The following is a 22,165-nucleotide window of genomic DNA, read 5'->3' as shown; positions in this document are numbered from 1 at the left end:
GATAACAACACGTGTTTTTTTTATGTAAGCACTAAAGATAGTACAAACCACAACACAATTTAATAGAAACTTGATTCCAAGTTCTATGGTCAAACATGCGGCAAATTTAATTTGATTAATATAATAACACATTCTTTCTCTAGATAACTAAAATAAGGTCTTTGTGAAATTAATAATCTTTTTCTAAAATATTTATCAATTCAAACCAATGTTTAACATTTATGTTAGAAATATGCATAACAATTTACTAAAAATTTAATCGAAATTTATTCATTTCCGTTCAAAGTAATTGCACTAAAAGTATGTTAAAATAGCATACCAAAATGTACACAAAGAATTAATACCAAGTAAAAGTATAAATACTCATTGATGAAAATATAAAAATTAGTAGTTTGACAAAGTATATAAGCAACACATAGTCAAAAGAGTACTATTGCTACATTGGCATTTTCAAAAAAAAAAAACATAAAACAAAATATAAATTAAAAATTACAATATGTCAGCACTTTGACGTTCTGATTGTTTTTCATCTAGTTAACTTCAAAAACCAAGTCCATAGTTTCATCAAATCCATGAGAAGTACAAAATTTCTTCCAGCCACTTCCAATTTTACTAGACTTCTTTGGAGTATTCATTAACAATAGTTTGCACTTCACTATCTTTCGTGATCTGTAAAGAACAATCTTTTTAAATCTTCCTTGTCAAAGATAATTGTCAAAATCAGTTGGCAAATCCTAAAGAAAGAATAAGTGAGTTGATTAAATCAAAACTACAAATATATATAAAAAATTAATATAAATATAATCAAATAATAAAATTAAATCTAAATATAAATATCAATATACAATATACAATAAACATGCATCGAATAATTTATATGAATCTAACTAGATAGCTAGCTTGACATTAGTATGGGTTGAGAAATATGCAAAAATGCATCTTGGGTCCTCTGAAAAGGGGTTCATTTGTCACAAATCTTTTAAAAAACATACCAAAAGACAAAGGTTTGCATTTACTAGGAAAAACAATTATCTGGAAGCAAGAACTTCCGACAAACAGTATACCACCAATCCCCTCAACCAAAATATGTTTAATGATTCCAAACAAAACGTAAGTAGTTACTTTCCACAATAAATAAAATTTGTCAGAACAATCATTATGTGAATAAAAATTGTAGAACTGCTGATATATTCTTACATATTTACAATCTTTGAGACCATGTATGTTAGTTCTAGGTGTAAGCCTTAAAAAGTCATCTTCAACACTATGTTTGGAGCTTTGTGACAATTGAGATAATCCTTGTGATGAAGATTCAGTGTTCTCACACATTTTGTCATGTAATAAAAAAATAAAGACAATATATATAATCAAAGATTTTAAATTTATAATTAAATTAAGAAATATTTATAAATAAATTAGAATAACATAGAAATAAAATATCATTGTGATTTTAGTTCAGAGGCCTATTTAAAACCATTAATTTAAAATTTCAAGCCTCTTAAAAATTTAAAAATGGAAAATAACACCATTAGTTTAAGTATTTTTAACCTCTTAAAATTTTAAATTAATAGTGTTATTGCCTACTTTGAAATTTTTCGTTTTAATTTTAAACCAACTCTAACTCTAAATTAAAAATATTTAATAAAAATATGCATTTTAATAAGAATATCCATATAACATTTATATACAAATTAAATTTTATCTCAATTTGGAGAAGAACAAAAAATGTTAAATTAAAAAAAAAAGATTATGACAAAATTCAATATAATAAGCTGGCCCTAACATGTGACATGATATTGACTTGACATGTGAAAATTTTTTATTGTAAGAGGTATCGTACTGCGAAATCCATTTTCTTTTTTATCAAATTTCAAAATTTGAGTTGTTAAGCTAATCTTATGATTTTATTCATATAGATCCAAAATGCATAATGCTAGTATTTTTATTTGTGCAATGCACGAGACTTTTTTAGATATAATTTTTTTTGTTATTATAATGAACAATGAGTGATATACAAATTATATCTATAATGGAAAAATGACATCTTTTTAATTTATGAAGTGCGTGATGTATAAAGATATTATGTCATCCAGGTTATGTAATTAATAATTATTGTTTAGAAAAATATGATAAACATTGAATATCATTTTGATTGGTGGACAAAAGGTAGTTCATCACTCGTAACGTACACAATACATTAACTATTTTAACGATGTTAGCGAAAATGACAAAATTGAATAAAATTAACGAATATTATGACCAAATTGAAAAAAAAAAAGTAGGACCAAATTGCAAAAACCAAACGAAAACTAGGACCAAATTATTATTTAAGCCTTTAAAATATAAAGAGTCTTCAATAAAAATGTTAGAAAAAATTAAGCACAATATTACCTCTTTGTCTTGAAGAACTAACTCTATGGAGAAAGCACATCTTTGTTTACTGAAATCTGGAACAAACCATAAACATATAACCCTAACAATGATATTCCAGTTTTCCTTCTCTGGAGTAACTTCACTTATGTTATGACTTTGCTTTTCAATTTCACATAGGGACTTACTGAACTCCAAACAGTGGTATGCAAAATTCAAAAGTGCATAAATGAGTTAGGATTTTTGACCTTATACATATATATAGATATATAAATATAATTAAATAATTAAATATAAATAAATAAATACACAAATGATTAAAACAAAATAAATATTAAGATAATAATTTTTTAATTTTATTATTTATTGAATGAAAATTTTTAAAGAAAACATAGAGTTTTGTTTAGTGAAACAATTCACAAAAAAATAAAGATGACGTCCAACTTCAAGATTAGTACTAACATGGATTTTGTAACATCCCCAGGGAATATTACTTAAAAATAAATAATAAAAGAAACAATTATATTAATAGTCATCTTTATAAAAACCCTAACGTAGGAAAATTTCAATTTATTAAAATAGCGCGCCAAAACTCATAATTGAATTCAAAAAATGTTACAAGTTCCCAAAATTTGCATTTAAAACGTAAAATACATATGAGCAAAACCCTAGCTCTAATCCCATGCTAGCCCTCACTCCGCCATCTGAACATCCTCAGCACCACCTGTATCAACATCTGCTCCCGTGTAACGAATTACACGATCATCGCCAAACACAAACAGAAAGGGTGAGCTGAGAAAAATAAAATAACAAGCATAAACAAAACGAGATGAATCATATACCCATCCTATTCATTATATAAAATTCTTGGCCAAGACCCTAACCCCAAGACTTAGCAGTTTTCAAATCATACAATTGGTTAGCCTTGGACTCGGGAACATGATGCTCACACGAACCTGCCCGCTCGTGGTTCTGCCTCTACAAACCTCCCCGCTCGTAGTCCTACTCTACGGACCTGCACGCCCGTAGTCCAACACATGTGATCCACCAGCCCCCGTACCTCCCCGCATGTGGCATCTCTCAACGTGAGCGCGGAACATACGAACCTACCTCGCTCGTATCCCTACGTGAGAGTAACTGGATATGAACCTCCCCGTTCATATCATCACATGTCAATCACCATCCATGAACCTACCCGCTCATGGCACAATATCTCCCGATCCAAGCAAAACATCATTATCAGTTAAAACAACACACACAGCTCATAACCTGCCATACAAGTGCTTGGCGCACCCACCAGTACCGCCTAGCGAAACAGGTTCAGGCCGCCTGGCGGTTTACGTCCCGCCGCCAGGCGCTATGTCCTCAAATAGAAGCTCGCTATGTCACACCGCTTTAACGTACTCTCTTTCGTAGTCAACCATTCATTGTAATAACACTATTGTGGAAACAATATGGATCTGCAAATACTAACATAAAAAGCATTCATAAACAAAAATGTTGAAGAATAACCTAATGTTTGCATAGATAAAATAAGAAGAAGAAACAACTCATTTATTTTTAAAAACACTGTCGTAAAAAACATTAATGTTACAAAACGTAAGAGAAACCCTAATTTTGTAAAGAACAACATATGAAGTGCATACCTTATAGGCTTTTTCTTCTTCAAACAACATTGGTAATTTATACATTGACAAGAGATAGAAAAAATGAACAAAGACTAATTTTGTAAACAATGACACATGAAATGCATACCTTTTGTTAAGGATGCTTTGTAAGAATTAGATTCGACTGGTCAAGAGTTTGGTTCACAACTTTTGGTACTTGTACAAAGCGTAGAAAAACTCTTGCGCAACATAAATAAGTATGCAAAAAGGATAACATTTGAATCCTAATAAAAATTTATTGGAGAAGCGATGTAAATCTCTTCAAAAATTTAATTCATTATTATATAAATAATGATGTGATTGTTTGGTGTGCATTAATTAATTGTAAAACGTGTTGGAAGATGAAAAAAAATTTGAGGAGTGCAAACCATCATAAACGTTGAAATTGGAAAAGGTTTTTGATAGCTACAAATCCAATTTATTCATCAGTTTGAAAATCAGATTTTAAAACTTATTACTATAATGAAATGTGAATGATATAATGGTTTGGTGTGACATTAATTAATTGTAAAATGTGTTGGAAGATGAAAAAAATTCCTTGAACAACATAAACCATCATATACGTTGGAATAGTAAAAGGTTTTGGATAGCTAGAAATCTATTTTAGTCACTAGTTTCAGAATTCTATTTTAAACCTTATAAATTAGAGAAAATTGAAAATCTCAATGATGTGACAATTTTATATGGGACATTAATTACCTACAAAAGATTTTCGAATATGGAAAAAGATATTGAGTAGTGTAATTATTAATTGTTAAAGAAGCCTCCAAATCTAAAAAAAAAAATGTTTGGTTTTTTTAAAAAAATGTTAAATGAAATGTATACTAAGTTGAAAGTCACACCAGATAAACGTAGATATAATATAATAATTAATACAAAGTAAATAAAAAATGTCTTTCATTGGAGATGATACGATTCATGGAGATTATAAAGAACTTTGACATCATTGCTTATGTTTTGACCGTCAACCTCGAAAATAAGTACATCTTCTTCCTTTAGTCCATGAGTAACCAAACTTTTTCCATCCACTGCCCATTTTGACAGACTTAGGTCTTACCAACAACTTGCATGGTACTTTCCCTTGCGGTCCATGTAGTACAATAGTTGACAGTCCATGGTTGCGAAAATATTTTGTTGTCTGAATTGAAATCCTGTTTAAAAAACAAATTATTACAAAATTGAATTACGTATGAAAGAATAGATAAAAATAAATAAATTGCAAGTTTAAATAATGTATGAAAGAATACAAACGTTAGTAAGGAATGAAACAAAAAAAGAGAAGAGGTAATTTATTAGTCAAAATGAAATTAAAGGTAAGAAAGTAGAAAATCTCACCAAGTGGCTTACTTTGGAATTATATTTAGAAAGCCTGGACATAAAATGAATTAACTGCAACGTTATGAGAGGGGCATTTGTTTAAATGTTGTTTAGAAAATTACCAATATTTGAGTTGGAACAGAGTTCGTAGAAATGAATGTGAAAAGAAGAATTTCCTAAATGTTTTAAGTAACAAAGATTTTGTGAATCTAAGTTATAAAAAGTTCTTAAATTAGACCAACCTTCAGTAATCATGGGATTGTGAATATCCATGTTGAATGTAACCTAGTGAACATTACTGTTGTCATCAGGATAGTCCATCTTGCACTGAGTTCAGTCCCTAATCTTACTACAAACAATCTATTAATGTAACAAAAATCCTTGTCAAAAAATGAAGAAAAGAAAAATAGTCAAGAATAAGGATAAATTATGGACTGTGTAAAGTAATTCAAATATTGAAATATGTAAAAGTAACTTTGTCTTTCAGAAAGATAGTGAAGAATTTGCACTTAAACTTTGCAACCAATATAGATTGTGAAGCAAGTATGGAGTGTGTAGTTGACATCTCTTTTATGGCTAAGAACAAAAATACAACAAAAGTATTTAAGAACACAATACAACTTAAACATCCACACAATTTTGTTTCTCAATTCATTTTTTGCCAAATTTAATGGAAAAGATGGAATGCATAATAAAAAATATAAACGGTAATACTTCGTAAAAAATGAAAAAGACAATGGAATTGGTAATAATGGTGATCAAAGATGGAAGTAAGGGAAGCAAACCCTAATTTTGTAAATGAAAAGTAAAAACAAAAGAAGATTTATTTCTTGAAGATATCTTTTGGTTAAAATTTATTTACAAAGATTAAGTGCATACCTTTGTCTAGATGATAGTCAAAATCAGTGAAGAAGAGGTCTTATGAGAGATGGAAGTGAGGGAAAAAAACCTTAATGTTGTAACACCCTAGATGGATATTACTAGATAAAGCATATATCATAAAATTTCTTTCGGAATTAAAACATTATATAAAGTTCCCTAAGCGCGGGAAAATTTAAAACTTATCTCGCAGTAGTTCAATCACACTACTCCATCTTTATTACATGTTCATAATAGAGAAAAAACATCATAAAATTTATTACAAAATGCATAAAAATAAAATATAGAGAAAAATCCCTCGTCGTCTGCCTCGCTCTGTCACTATGCATCAGCGTTCTCACTTGGATTCACATGTATTGTTGCATTCCAACCCACCAGTATTCTGCATCACTCACCAAGAGAAAAGTGGCATATGCCAGTTTTTGTTCATCTGAGCAAGCTAGTACACAAAATATCTTCTCGCACTCCCTGATCCACGCATCTGCGTCATCAGGAGTGGCCTTGCCATTGAAATTGGCTGGTTTGTGCCTCATGAAATCATCCATGCTGACAGGTCGTGGTGCAGGCTGTGGTAGCACCACCTGTTGTGGCTGCATAGCGTCAACCAATTGGTGAATTGCATGGGCAATTTCATCAGCTAAGTTATTGGCACCGATTCTTCTACCTTTTCCGCCAACCATTTTCTAGTTCTGGAATATAGGGTATCATACACCATTGTAATTTATCTCAGAAAAATGCATTAGCAATACACACCATGCAATAACACATATCTCAACAACTCTACAATTCAATCAATTTATACTAATCTCACAATCGCGATAAGCTCACTTCCCAATACCCAAAAATCATTTTGAAATCATATGCTCTAATACCAAATGTATTAACATTAAATAGTTAAAATAATATAATTATGTGTTAGGAATAAAATAATATTATTTAATTGAATTATACATTATCCTAACGTAAAAGAAAATTAATGCGTATAACTTATGAATTGTAAAATAAATACATATTATTCAAACTTCCAACAAGTTATAAAATATGATATAATTTTCATGTGACCATATACCAGACTCCTAGATACATTATACTAGGCCTGAGCGTTGGTCGAGTTGGATCGGGTTCGGGTCCAACCTGACCAATCCGACATAATCCAAATTCAAAATTTTAAAATTCAACCCGACCATTTTATTTGTCGGGTTAGTCGGATATGGATAAACTCAAATACGGTTAAATATGGATGGGTTATTCGGGTTTACATATAAATTTTACTTACACAAATATGTTTAAAATTCAAAAGTGAAAGACAAATAATCACCCCGAAAATAAAACCCCAAAAATAACCATCAATTGTCTCTATCACCAAATGCTTGCAAATTAACTCATCAATAAATAAGAGGAAACAATCCAGAACGAGAAAAAGGAAAAAAGAAGAACCTTTTTGGAAAAAATCTAACATTGCTTATTATGAACCTGTTGATGTAACTCCCTCCTTAGTGATCCAGATTCACACTGGTTATCGTTCTGCATCCCCATTCTGCATCCCCAACAGCTTCGGCAGCGGTAGAGCTTGATTCGATTGGAGACTTGTAGCTACTTCGTGCAGATGATAGAAGAAGAGACGAGAGTGTATCAAAAGAGCAGGGAGAACGAAAACTGATTTGGAGGCGGCTAGGGTTTTCGAAAATTACTTATCTTTCACCTTTAAAATCTATTCCTAAATTTTTATAATAATTTAATAATACTTACGGGTCGGGTCGGGTATTTGCAAAAAAAAAATTTCACACCCGTACCCGACCAATTCAATCCATTAAACCCGTATTATTTTATCCAGCTTTACCCGAACCATATGTAACCGACCCATACTTTATTTTTTTACACGGATTGGACGGGTGCGGTCGGGTACACATTTGTTGCTCAGGCCTACATTATACCATACATGCTTCTTTATACAACTTTAAAAAAATTATCTCGTATTACATTAACACACACACACACATATATATATATATATATATATATATATATATATATATATATATATTCTAAAACAAAATACCCCATCTTGCATTTGTGTTTATAAAACTGAAAATGCATCCTAACAATTGTTTATTCCACATAAAAGAAAAAAATCTGAACCCAAACACTTATAACTCATTCGGAAAATTTAAGAGAACCCATCCCCTGTTTGTAAATCTCACTTTTGAAACCAAAACTAAAATAATACTATAATTCTCTTTACTCATTCATAGCATTGTACTCCTGACAACTACTATGCCATATCATGATATATATATATATATATATATATATATATATATATATATATATATATATATATAATATGTTATCTAATTATCATGTACTTTTCCAACTACGTGTCTTATAATTTCAAGTATAGCAAAAGAAAGATCATTTGAAAAGTACACACAACTTTTTTTTATACTTTTAGATATATATATATATATATATATATATATATATATATATATATATATATATATTATCATACATCGTCTTTATTTTTTTTCTTTTATCATATGCCCCTATACCTCTACAGTAACCATATTCATCCCACCTTGTCCACGTACTCAATCAATCCCATCATAAAGCTATGAAATTCATGATGAATCAAAGACCGAAACAATCTAATAACATTAAACAACTTTACCAGTATCTACACCTTCATAACACACCGCACGAAAACAGAACCAATTAAAGAATTTACACAAACCACACATCGAACACAAACACAGAGTCGAAAATGTTTTAATTCACTTCTGCATCACCCACACAACGATCCAAGACTTAAGATAATTCAATTTCCACAATACCTTTAGGATAATAATCAACACCACGACTATCGAGGATCTGAATCACATATATACCATTGTATACATCGATGTTATTTCATATTCGTTCTAATCCAAATAATTTTTTTTTTAAAAATTCTTGTCAAAATCACAAGACCATACATATCCAGAAAAGAGGAAGAAGAAAAAAAAAACATCTAGTTAGCTCCCCTTACCTGGTGTTTTAGCTTCAAACAATTCCAAATGAATTCTTCCTTGTTTTCCAAAGCTCTCTTCCTTGCCTCCATTCTAATTTACTCTCTTGGATTGCAATTTCTCAGAACTCACTTGCCACACACTATGACTCTTTGTTTTCTCACTCACTCCTCTCCCTCTCACCAATTCAGCCCAAAATAAATAAATAAAAAATTATAAAAAACGAAATTAATTTAAATTTAAAGTTTAATAGCCATTACTACACCTAAACTGCTACCTTTCTGATTTCCAGAGAATTTTTACAATTTCTAGATCATTTTTAACCACTTGGCAAAATAGTAAAACATAAGGATAATATTCACTTTAACCAAGATTTGAACACACATCCTTCCTACCAATCAAACACATGCACACCAACAAACTATCACATGATTCATGTTAATTTACACATACATACAAGCTTAAACCATGCTTCCGCACTCATAATATATTGGTAAAATAAAACACAATTGAAACATCACACTAATGACACATCAAGACTCGAACCTAAGTCCTCTCAATAGAACTAAGTACTCTCAACCACTTGAGCTAGTACTATTTTTTATATAAGACTTGTCAAGAAATTCTCTTAGTTTATTCTCAACCCACAATTACTTGTACTTTATTAGTTATTATTTATATGAATTTACTGGGTCTTACAATTGTTACCCGTGTTGTTGTTTGAAGGTGTTTTTTGTTGTTTTAGTATCATTTTCATAAACCTTTTTTGGTTTTTCAGGTGTTGTAGACCTATTATTAGATGAAGAAAATGTAATAACTTTCGAGTGTTTTTTAGTTTCTTATTCATCTTGCATATGTATTGTTGTTTGAATTATTGTTTGAATGTATTTTTTGTGTGTTTCTATTTCGTTTTGATAAACTTTTTTTTTTGTTTTTCAGGTTTTCAACTTTTCTTCAGAAGTTTCAACACCACTCACACACTCACCTACCACTCTGCCACACTTCTTTTCTCTGTTCTCTCTCTTCTACTCTTTCTTCCTCACACTCTCAACTTCTCTTTGAAGCTTCTTCTTCCTTACCACCGCCAAGCTAAGTGTTAGCTTCTCTAACTATTACAAACTTAACCCAGCACAAATGTGTATGAAGGTATTTTTGTTGTTGTTTCGATTTTATCTTATAAACCTTTTTTTTCAGGTGTTTTGAAACCTATTTTTGGTTAATCAAAAGGTAATAACTTTCGATTTTTTTTGTTCTTCTTTTTTCATATGCATTGTTACACGTGTGTTGTTTGAAGGTGTTTTTTGTTGTTTCAGTTTTGTTTTCATAAACCTTTTTTTTGGTTTTTCAGGAGTTTCGTAGACCTATTATTAGGTGAAAAAAAGGTAATAACTTTCGAGTGTTTTTTAGTTTCTTCTTCATCTTGCATATGTATTGTTGTCTGTGTTGTTGTTTGAATGTATTTTATTTGTGTTTCTATTTCGTTTTCATAATTTTTTTTTTATTTTTCAGGTTCTCAACTTTTCTCCAGAAGTTTCAGCACCACTCACACACTCACCTACCAGTCTGCTACACTTTTTTTCTCCGTTCTCTCTCCTCTACTCTTTATTCCTCACACTCTCAACTTCTCTTTGAAGCTTCTTCTTTTCCTCTGTTCTTTCATGTTTTCTTCTTCTATTAAAAAGAAGATCGAAGATTTTTGAAGATCCAAAACGAAGTTCTCAAGCATAAGGATGAAAAATCATTATTAAGAGGTTTTATTTTTAAAAGGTTTGATTTTTATTAATTTTTTCCATTTTTTGAGTTTGATTTTAATCAGTTTTGTTTTGTGAGCCAACCCATCCTCCTGGTGGTGTTTCAATGGTGTTCCTCACATGTGGATCTACGAGGTTAAACTTGAAGGATCTGTTGTTGGATCTGTACGTCATTCATGAAAGTTTTTTTTATATGGATTTTGTGTATATATAATTTGTTTGGTTTATATGACGACGTTATTGTTCAATAAATATTATACTTAGGATGCAGATGAGGTTCTGAAGCAAATTCTTGAAATTGAATAATTTGGATTTTTTGAAAAGATGAATGACTTGCTTAGTTAAGTTTCTTCAACAATAAATGATAAAGTTTCTTCAATGAAACCTCTGGATGTTTCAGTCTCTTCAAATCAGTAGCATGGAAAACATAAATTATCATTGAAGACCATTTAATAGCATGGGAAACATAAATTACTATTTAAGATCATTTAATGCAACTAGATGGTAAAATTTCTTCAATGAAACCTCTGGATATTTCGGTCTCTTCAAATCAGTAGCATGGGAAACATAAATTACTATTCAAGGTCATTTAATAGCATGTGAAACATAAATTATTATTCAAGACCATTTAATAGCATGGGAAACATAAATTACTATTTAAGATCATTTAATGCAATAAATTACTCTATCAATAAATCTTATGTTCAATGAAACCCTGCACAACTTCCAATGAAAATCTAAATTTATCACTGCATTGGAAATCTAAATTTATCACTGCTCAAGAAACCCTACACAACTTCCAATGAAAATATTTTTAAATATATTTGCACAACGTCTAAATAATGAATATGAAATCTGAATAAACTTTTGTATAAATTTTTGTAATTATTATTTGCACTGCTCTAGATAATCATCATTGCACCACTGGTCTAAATAATTGAACTGCTCCATTAATTTGAACTGCTCGGAATAAACGTTCTGATGATTCAATTGATTATGATTCAACTATTGAAGTAATTCATTAATCTCTCTTGATATCTTGATATGGTGCACAATTGTATAAATATTTTTTCATTATTATTTACACTGCTCAAAATAATCATCATTGCACTGGTCCACATATTTCAATTGCTCCATTTATTGTTTCATCTCCAACATGCTTTCATGATTCAACTTATTTGGATTAAAATATTCAAAAGATACATTTACTTATCTTCACATTTCACATTTCACACTTCATTTACGTCTCTCATCTAGAACTTCTCTTCTTTGTTTGATCATCATTGCATTGTTTCAGATATTGTCGAATCTCTCTAACACACTTTCATCATTTAACAATTTCGGATTTCAACACTTAAAAAAAGACCTGAAAATGATATTCACAAAATACATTTTCAGAAATATTTATTAAATGGTTTACATAAATAACTCATAAATGGTTTCATATTCCAAAATTATAATTGTTTTGATTGCATTGCAAATAAACGTAATCTAAGATAATGTGATAGTGATGACTGCTCATGAAACAATGCAACTATCTTCGTATTAGTAAATTACTAAATCTGAGCGTACTCGAACTCATGAAAACACAACTTTCAATAAAGACATTTTTAAATTTATTGGACCATTAATATGATTATTATGTTTGCATTTTTGTTTAAGTTGATTACTCATGTGTGAACATTACTTTTGCACGAGACCAAAGTTCTCAATATTCCTATATTTTATTTTAACAACAATATGTACATATGCATTTCATTTCAATATAATATATAACTCAATGTACATTTTAAACAAAAATAAAATAAAATGTGTGTACCCATCAAGAATTAGTTATTATAAATTTAATGTCTACATTGATAACAATACATGCATTTATTTTTGTTTAAAAATGTTAACATCAATCTTACATTATGTTTGCATTTTTTTTAAGTTAATTATTCATGTGTGGACATTACTTTTGAACGAGACCAAAGTTCTCAATATTCCTATATTTTATTTTAACAACAATATGTACATATGCATTTCATTTCAATATAATATATAACTCAATGTACATATGCACAGAACAAAAGTTCATAGGACACTTGATTACTATACTTTGCCGTCAAAACCACACCCTTCAGATTTATTCTCAAATGTAATCATTTCAATATAAATTAAGTATAACTATAAACTATGTATCATGTAACTATGAATTATATCAATATATAATGAACATAATCAATGGTCTTGAATAATTAGATAATGAAGCAGATTGTCATAATTAGCTAAAATCTAAATGATATATTTACAAATCAATATAAATTATATCAATAATAACAATACTTTAATTTAATTTTTAACCAATATAATATATAATATTTAAACAAAATACATGTAACAACAATAACACAAAAACAAAGAAAACCCGTGCGTACGCACGGGTCTCATACTAGTACTTAATAAATAAAAAAAGGTATTGTATGCATGTGACATTTTCTTGTGAAGTTTAGATGGGAACATGTTGGATTACCAAAAAGTGCAATGAAGCATTCTTATTACAGATGGAAGAATATCTCAAGGACGAAGCATTCTTATTACAGATGAAAGAATATCTCAAGGACTACAATGATGATTTTTTCATTTAAAGTCTTTCCATTACGTAATTAATGTTTATTAATCAATATTTACTAATTAAACATTTTCGTAGAAGGTCTAAATCAATTAATAATAATTAGTTATACCAAATTCAAAAGCAATTAATAAAAAACACTCTTTTAATGACTTGGAATACGAAAAGATTTTGGAATACCATATGATTATGCAGTGTTTCTTGAGCAATGTACACCTAAACATTATCTTTGAATATGAAAATATTTGATTAACTTCAAATTATTACCATTTAAGTAATAAATTATAAAGTAATTCATAAAAAATGTCTTTTAATGCATTAGAATACATAAAGATTTTGGAAGCTTATCAAATTTTGCAATCCTTCTTGAGGAGTGTATAACAACATATCATCTTGGAATACGAAAAGATTTTATTAGCTCTCAATTATTATCATTTAATTTGAGATATTCTTAAAAGATCTAACATTTTTTCTGTACATTACTTTTAGTAAAAGGGAGATAGATAAGTGTTTATAAATTTATTCATAATTAAGAACTGGTTGGAAAGTATATAACATAATAAATGGACACTGCTATTAAAGTACATATATTATAACGCTATCTTCACAGACGTTGGAGTTATAAAAGTACATATATTATAACGCTATCTTCACAGACGTTGGAGTTATAAGCAACTTACATTGCAGAACAACACTTGAAAGTCCACTTTAAAATTTCTTTAACACTTTTTTTCCATTAGTTTGATTAAAGTACTTAACAATTTAATTAATGACGTTTTGGAAAGTATACAACATAACAAAAAAGACGTAGAACTTGTATTGAGATGATAATAAAGTACATATATTAGAAGAAATTTAAATTATAAAGAACTTTTACATGCATGCTTGTTTTTCACTCTCAACTTCGAAAATAACATCACTCTTCTCCTTTAGATCATGAAGGGCACAAAACTTTTCCCGCCACCGCCTATCTTCACAGATGTTGGTCTTATGAGAGAGTTACATTGGACTTCGCCTAGTAGTCTGTGGAGCACAAGAGCTGAAAGTCCATTGTTACGAAAATTACTCGCTAAGTCTTTTTTCAAATATTACAAACTAAAGTGAAAATATCTACAAAGATAAGAAAGTAAAATATTTAACCAAGTGGTTGGCTTGACATTAATATCTGGATAATTTAACTTGAAAAAGAAGTAACTTTGACATAGTCAGCGGATGACAAATTGTAATGTTGTTTAGGAAGTTGAATTCGATTTTTGAGTTTGAAGAACATCTAGAGAAGCAAATTTGGAAAGAAAAATTCCCAACATATTTTAACACAAGCAATTTGTCTAAAAGAATAGCATAGAAAGATCTTAAATGAGCCCAACCTTAGGTAATTATTGGATTGTGCATATCCATATTGTATGTAACGTTGTGAACATTACTATCATCAACAATGGTCCATTATGAACTGATTTCCTTCCCACATCGTATTATGAACATTCGATCAACGTAACCAAAATCCTTGTCAAAGGAGAAAGTTCAGAAAAAAAATACAAAGCAACTAAAGATAAAATATACAAATGTAATGAAATATTATAAAACACTCATGGTCTTTCAGAAACATGGTGTTGAATCCTCTAATATTTTTTGCATAAAGTATGAATTGTGGAGTTGCCATTGATTCCATTGTAAGATAAATAGAAGAGAAGTAATTGAGAGAATTGTTAATAGAGTGGTAAGTAATGAAGAAAATTGGTAATAGAAGAAGATTGGTAAGAGAAGACGAAGAAAATTGTTACTTGTTGATAACTAATGAAGAAGAAGAAGATTGTTACTTTTGACAAATATAAATCTAAATGAAGTCAACATTCAGAATATATATATATAAAGAGAATAGGATAATGATAATTATTCCAAGAGTCACAATTGTACATCATGATGGTTCAAATTTATTGCATGTCCTTGGGAAGTAAACACAAATAGTGCACACACAAGGCTTATTAAACAAAATTGATTATGGCTAAATAATTAAATATAAATTTAGAACTGATATGACATTTTAATAGAAAGTTATATATTCACACTACTAGAAATTTTCATATTACATGGGATTTTTCTTGCAAATTTGTTAAAAAATTTTGCAAGAAAAGACTTTTTTCTCCCATTTTTTCTAAGAATTTTAATTGGCAGGTAATTTCTTCGTGGATAATCATTTTCTACGAAATTATAAAATTTGCAAGTATTTCTTACAAAATTTGTTGCGAAAAGTGTTTTATACAAAATATTTTGCAAGAAAATTGGTAGTAATTACTTGCAAATTTTTTTCACAACAAACTTTATAGGTATTTCCTAGGAAAAAATTTTCCAAACAAAATTAGCAGGAAATATGAATTTTTTTAGTAGTGTCAAACATATAAAAGCACTCAACTACATTAAATTTATAGATATTGCAACAATCATAATTGTACAGCCTGATGGTTCAAATTGATTGCCTATCCTTGGAAAGTTCAAACAAATTCGACACTTAAGTAGGAGTTATTAAAATTTAATGCATAATGAACAAAAAATATATATTCATTTAATTTTGTTTAAATAATTAAAAAGAAAAAATAATAACGTTAGAACCATTCGTTAAATAATTTTTTTCAAATAAAACCTTCATTGAAAGAGAACTATGAGAAAATCTTATACCTTTGTGGTTTTCTTCAAACAGTTAATTCATCTGAAAGAAAATCTTTAGTCATCAGAGAAAAAAAGACATATAAAAATAATTACATATGGTAGAAGGAGAAAAAATCAAAGAGAAGAAGAGAAGCTCTTAACCTTTGTTGTTTTCTTGAAACACTTAATCCATCTCCCATAAAAACATCATTTAAGCAAAAAAAATACATACAAAAGAACTTAATATGTAGCAGAAAAAAAATTAGAGAGAAAAAAAAAACCATAAAAAAGTAGTTAAATATGGTAGAAACAGAAAAAATCGGATAGAAAAAGAAAAGTTGTTGCTTTTGTTGTTTTCTTCAAATAGTTCATCCATTTCCCAAAAAAACTTCATTCAAGTAGAAAAAAATACATATGAAAGAACTTGAATCTAGTAGAAGAAGAAAAGATTCCATACCAAAAATGACATAACAAAAGTAATATGGTATAAGAAGAAAACATTCCACAAAGAAAACCTTTACCTTTGTTTTCATCTTCAAAAAACTCATCCATCTCCCAAATAACCTTCATTGATGACATAAAAAAACCAACAAAAGAACTTAAATATGGTAGAAGAAGAAAATATTAGAGAGCAAAAAAAAAACTTAAAAAAGTAGTTAAATATGGTAGAAGTAGAAAAAATATAAGAGAAGAAGAAAAATTATTACCTTTGTTGAGCAGAAGAAAATCTTATAACTTTCTTTTCTTCATCTAATAGTTGATTTGTCCATCTCCAAGTAAACCTTCATCCATCTCCAGTAAAACTATCATCTAACAGAGAAAAAATATAAAGAAAAGTACTTACATCTGCTAGAACAAAAAGATTTGAGAGAAACTTACATGGACAGAAGAAGAAAAGATTCTAGCTTTCTCATCTACTTGAAACATGTCATCCATACCCCACAAAACCTTCATCCATCATCCATCATAGAAAAAATACATAGAGAAGTAGTTAAATCTACTACAACAAAAGATTCGATAGAATAAGAAAAGCTTCTACCTTTCTTTTCTTCATCCAACAGTTGATTCATCCATCTCCAAGTAAACATTCATCCATCTCCTAGAAAACTATCATCCAACAAAGAAAAAATACAAAGAAAAGTACTTACATGTGCTAGAACAAAAGATTCGAGAAAAGCTTACATGGACAGAAGAAGAAAAGTTTCTATCTTTCTTGTCTACTTTAAATCGTTCATCCATATCCCATAAAACCTTCATCCATCATCCATCATAGAAAAAATACATAAAGAAGTAGTTACATCTGCTACAACCAAAGATTCGACTTTTACCTTTATTTTCTTCATCCAACAATTGATTCATCCATCTCCAAGAAAACTATCATCCAACACGGAAATAATACAAAGAAAAGTACTTACATCTACTAGAACAAAAGATTCGATATAAGCTTACATCGACAAAAAAAGAAAAGCTTATACCTTTCTTGTCTTCTTGAAACAATTCATCCATCTCCCAAAAAACCTTCATCCATCAAAGAATAAATACATAGAAAAGTACTTAGATATAGTAGAATAAGAAAATCTACTACCTTTTCACAGTAGAAAACAACAAAGGTCTCCTGTCATTCATCTTCTGCATTGTTTTTGTGTGTTTTGATTGAAGAAGGTTTAGATTGAAGAAGACGACGTTGGAGTGAAGTACTTCCATAAGTTAGAGAAAAGCATTGTGGGTTTGTGGTTGACAGAGGGTGAGAGGAAAAGAGAAGGGTGAGAGGTTGACGAAATGAATTTGTGAGTGAAAGATGATTGCAGTTTTAGGACAGTAGTTTTTTTTTTTTTTTGAATTTTTTTGTGGGTGCAAAATTCTAAATGAATGACATGTTAGTGTTATTTTTGATTGTGGTAAAAAAATTTGAAGGATTGTGGTGCAAATATTTTATTATATTAAGAAGTTTCTAATTTTTAATTCTCTATTTGTATATAGTATTAGATAAATATATGTTGATCCTTAATGAATCCATATCTTAATTCATGATAAGAATAGAATGTAGAAGCGTACATGAATTTGTCATTGGGAGTAATGTGGATAATGATGTCAACAACAATAGGTTTGTGATCTTCCAAATGTAAAAGACCTTAGGTAGCACTTTTTTTCCCTCCTAACTGGGATGAAGAGAAAACAAAACCTAAATATAGTATGTAATGTTACCTTCTCTATAAATGGGACTATAACCAATTTTGTAACTTAGGTCAATCACATTCTAGATTTTAATAATTTTAATAATTTCAATAATTCCAATTTAGCCCTAATCAAATCAGAATATTATTTTAGGTATCTACACAACCACCTTCCATAACAATTATGTCTTTAGTCATAAACCTAATATTAACATACCACTTTATAATTTAATTAACTAGATAATGATCCAAAAATTTTATATATATGTGACCTAAAAATTAACATACCACATTTAAATAATATATATGTGATCTAAATATTTCAATATATTTATATGATTGTTGGTAATCAAAGTTAATATCTCATAAGTGTAAGATGAATAAGTTAAAGGTCCACATCATTAGATGGAGATAGTAATTGAACTAACTAGACTATTACTACTTGCTAATGCTAATCATGAGAAATCATATTATGGGTTTCAATTACATTCTTCGAGAGTTGACACACCAAAATTGACAACTTCCATCTACTTTTGTTAAAAAGAAGTGTCATTTTAAGATTGTGTCCTACTTAATGTCATTATATGACCTCAAGATTTCTTAAGGATATTTTTAGGAAAGAAATGTGATCATAGAACACGCACAAAATTTCTAATTTCAATAAGAGTGATCTATAAACGCACACGCACATACATAAACACACATGCACACCCCCCCCCCCCCCCCAAACACACACACCCACCCACACAAACACAAAGTTCTAATAATAACTTGTCATTTCATCCTTTATAATTAGGCATTAGTTATCCTTGCAATATAAGGGACAGTCATATTTTTTAATTTCATCAAAACTTGTTCTTTCTTGTTGATCATTAATTTTATTTAACTTTAACATGGTAAAATCAAACTCAAATTTAAAAATAATGGTTAAATATGTTTTTGGTCTCTTAACTTTCTGTGAAAATTGAAATTAGTCCGTGTTTGAAATTTTGGTCCAATTTAGTTATCCAACTTTAGAAATGCATAGATTCAGCCATTTTAACCAAACTTTGTTAAGTTTATTTAACATTTCAAATGTGTTTCATGATAATATTTGAGTTGCTTACACTGTTTGACACATTTCCGCTTCAAAGTTAGTTGAGAAACGCATTTGAAACGTCAAATAAACTTAACAAAAATTGGTTAAAAAGACTACATTTATGCATTTCTAAAGATGATGACTAAATTGGTTCAAAATTTTGGAAATAAACTGATTCTAATTTTCGCTAAAAGTTAAGGAAAAAAAACATATTTAACCCTAAAAATAATATCTCAATTCGTTTCAATAAGTCATCTCACATAGTAAATACCTTCAAGTATTATATTATAATAGGTATGACATTTTTAAACTATGAAAATAATTATAAAAAATATATATATTATATAACTTGTTGTGGAATTATCACTACAATCTTGTACACTATTTTATCATTATTTAAAATCATAATAAACATAATAAACTTCACCGCCAACGTCCATATATAAAAACATACATATTTTGTATCATAATTTATTTCAAAATTCCACGTTCATTACTATACGAAAATGTCAGGCCACATTAGATAATCCATAACCTTATTTTTTGACTTTGTAGGAAAACCTTTTCAAAATAAAAGTGGAAAACATAACACATTCCGAAACATATAATTCAAAATTGTCGGTGCATAATTTTATAGTATATCTTCTATAGATGTTTTTTCACAGTTCCACAAGTGTTCCAAAATTGTTATCACTACCTTCTCAGATTGGATATTTCAAATTGATTACCAGAATCCATTTTTTCTTGAAAATCCAATCTAGAATAATCTCTCCCATAAATTGGAATTATATTATTTGAATACATATTTTCATTCCAAAAATGAAAATTTAGCACTTGAATAAAATATAACTCACAGGGGTATTATTGTCCTTTTCAATATATAGGGTGCTGGTGGAAAAAAAGAGGGGGTATACGAAAGAAATTGCCCAAATGACTGTAACCCAATAATAGAGCCCAAATTTGTTCAGTATCTTAATTACCATGGGCTGGCTACCTTCTAGCGGCGCTTACTGCTAATAATAATCTCCGTTACAACATTTCAGAAAAAATAATATTTTTATTATTTACTCCTTGATTAAGTATTAAAACATAGCTTTATTTCAAATTTCGAAAAAATTACTTAAAATTATTGCTTTCGTTTCTCTTTAAAAGGACTTTTAAATAAAAATAATATTGTGCGTAATGTTAAAAACGTAAAATTGAGTACTTAACTATTAGTATATATTGATAGTGTTTATGTGAATCTATGTCTGAAGCATTTCTTTTGTTCCAACATTTTCCTCATAAAATGGAACACTTGATAAAGTTGTTTGACTGCTCCAACTTGTCGGTTCGAAAGTAAATTTAATTTGTTTGACTCAGATGTCCATTTCCCAGCTTACGAAACTTACAATGTTCACATCTTGATGTATGCATTATATACTAAACAAGTTGCATTATAACTCATAATTTATTAAACCATTGATCTGGTTATGCTTAAAATGTCAACCAAACTTTATGACTCAATCCTCTATGGTAAAATGTCATCACTTTTTAAATAATTATTTTAAAAGTGTTGTACTATAATGAGATATACTCATTGTATTTTAATTCAACTTTATGCTAAAATAAACCCTTCTCTCTAGATGTGTTACCATTTATTGATAATATTTTTATGAATAACACTTCATGTAGGCTTTTTGGATTGAAGCAAAACACAATTAGGAGAGTAGTAGAATCATGTTGGAATTAAATTTATATTGAATAAAACATTTATTTATGTATTATGAATAGCTTATTTATATAACCTTGTGTGGATCAATGTCTTAAATTTAATGAAAATAAGTTAACCTGTAATTTTTATGCTCTTCATTATCTATTGTGGGTTTAGTCTTCTTTATTTAAAAGTTTTGTAATTTTTAATTTTACATATGGTTAACTTTTTATTTTAAGTAATTGTATTACTTATTGATACTTTAAATAAATATATTAGGTCTGATTAAGATTTAATTAAATAAAAATAAAATAAATAAAATATCTAATGAAATATGAAATTTCCAAAACCTGAACATTAACACAGTAAAAAAATACATAAAAAAACGAACAACGCAATAAATAAGAAATCAAGGGAGAGGAATAGTTATAAATACTAAGCTTTATGAAAATTTTGAAGTTTAGAAAAAGTTTATAAAAATTTGAAATTCCATATATATACAAGTGGTTAGAAGGTTTAATTATACCTATATGAAAAAAGAAAGAGTTGATATTTCTGGCACACCAATTTTTACTAATAAAGTCTTTTATTTGGTCACTCTCTCCTATAATATAATTTATCATATTAAATTTTGTTAAGCTACTTATATTAAAGTTGTCTTCCAATTTGATCTACTCCTACATCCAAGACACTTTGTAATAGAGTTCTTTATTATTAAACTAAATAATTTAATTACTTAATCCAATCTTAGATTGAGTTGATTTTTCTGTAATCAAATTCAAACTCATCTTAGCTAACCCGTTTTTTATGAATGGGTTAAATATGTTTTTGGTCCCTCAAGTTTCAGTGAATTTTGGAATTAGTCCCTCTTCGAAACTTTATACCAATTTAGTCTTTCATCTTTAAAAATGCGTGGATTTAGTCCTTCTTACCAAATTTTATTAAGTTTATTTGACATTTTAAACGCATTT

This window comes from Vigna unguiculata, chromosome 7 (genome assembly GCF_037176805.1).
Source record: "Vigna unguiculata cultivar grain cowpea cultivar isolate G323 ecotype 2 chromosome 7, ASM3717680v1, whole genome shotgun sequence".
NCBI classification, from domain to species: domain Eukaryota; kingdom Viridiplantae; phylum Streptophyta; class Magnoliopsida; order Fabales; family Fabaceae; genus Vigna; species Vigna unguiculata.
This window is presented reverse-complemented; position numbering follows the sequence as displayed.